Consider the following 1757-nt stretch of genomic DNA (forward strand, 5'->3'; position numbering starts at 1 on the left):
ATTATATTATATTATATTATATTATATTATATTATATTATACTGTATTATACTGTATTATACTGTATTATACTGTATTATATTGTATTATATTGTATTATATTATATTATATTATATTATATTATATTACATTATACTGTACTATATTGTATTATATTATATTATACTGTATTATATTGTATTATATTATATTGTATTGTATTGTATTGTATTCTGTATTATATTATATTATATTATATTATATTATATATAATGTATATTATATTCTTATATAATTAATTATATATTATTATATTTATATTTCTTATTTACTTTTAATTTTACCTCAGTATCGTGATTCTTTTTTTTCCTTTTATTTTACTAGGAAAGTTAAGGAAATTCAGAAAATTATAATTTCATTATAATTATAAGTAGAACAGATCAATCATATTCGTACTTTCTAATCCACACTTTCAATTCAAAGCAGAATCTGTGAATTATCTTTAGCCAAATTTCGACGTTCTACGTTCTACGTTTGAAGAATATTTTAACGAAAAACATCTGTCAGTTAATTCACTTATTTATCTTTAATGAAAATTATTTATTTTCCTCAAGAAGAATTCCTATTGATACATTCTCGCCTACAGATGTAATAATTGACCCATTAATCTTTAAAGACATGTTACTGCGCTATTACAGACGACTATAAGAATTATATCACAAAAGTTTCAGACATTTAATCATTTTTCCTCTGATTCTGACAATAGTCAAATCAAATTCGAAAAAATTGAACGACGCAACGTCAACGTGATTTTTTTAAAGGCTAACGCTGCGTTTCATTTCGAAATTATGTTTCCAAAGCGTGGAATCAATTCATAGAAACCAGTAAGCTTTAGCATTAATAATATTCAGTATTCGTTACAGTGATATACATTCGTGTTAATCGCTTCTCAAAGGATTATATGCACGCGTATTGCATGTACAATACTTTGTTTAACTTCACCGTATATCTGGAGAAAAAGTGATATTATTCATTTACGATGGTGTTCCCAGAATTGCGATATTTTTATCCTGTCTACGTATATTTTTATAAATAAATGCACGTGTTATAAATAACACATTTTGTCAAATTACTTTAGAATACAAATACAATTATCGTCAGTGTTTGTTAAAATATTAAAAATCGAAAAGGAATCACTAATATTATAGTAATTGGCAGAGTGACTTTAACTGTGTCCTCATTGTTGAAATTCCAGAACGATTGATAACATTAAAAATATTTATACAGATTTTGTGAGACGTCAGCTATTTATTAATGATGAATGTAAAACTTGAAAATGCAGAAAATTAACAGTAGAAGAATTTTTGTCGATCGTTTTCATTAAATGTTCAATTATTTATGCACATGATTGCCAGAATTACAGACTCCCATTTTTATATATTTATTGCAATATTTATATTTTATGCAATAATTTAAACATGTCCAATTTTACACGCTTTAAAATTTTCCACATGACGCATGAGAATCTACAGTCTAGTAATTACAACGATAAATCTCAAAAAAAAAAAGAAAGAAACAAAAGAGAAGTTCATACAACGAACTGCATTTCAATCAGTAAGAGAAAAAAATTTGAAGGATGACAATTTTATTCTAGTTGACATTGATATTTCACTCGATATTTTATTTCTTTTTTTTTTTTTTTTTTTTTGTAAAATTGTCGTTTCCCAGTTTTATATTATTTTTTTATTAATTCGCCGTGTTCGCTGCATTTATTCTA

At 24.4% G+C, this 1757-nt stretch overlaps 1 protein-coding gene across 1 annotated transcript in view; it reads right to left on the reverse strand.

Annotated features, from left to right (window-relative positions):
• Positions 1 to 1757, reverse strand: part of LOC122534788 — a 62623-nt gene that overhangs the window by 17062 nt on the left and 43804 nt on the right. The gene's annotated exons all lie outside the window — the stretch shown is intronic.

The sequence above is a fragment of the Frieseomelitta varia genome, unplaced genomic scaffold, assembly GCF_011392965.1.
Source record: "Frieseomelitta varia isolate USP_RPSP 00005682 unplaced genomic scaffold, Fvar_1.2 scaffold_64, whole genome shotgun sequence".
NCBI lineage: Eukaryota > Metazoa > Arthropoda > Insecta > Hymenoptera > Apidae > Frieseomelitta > Frieseomelitta varia.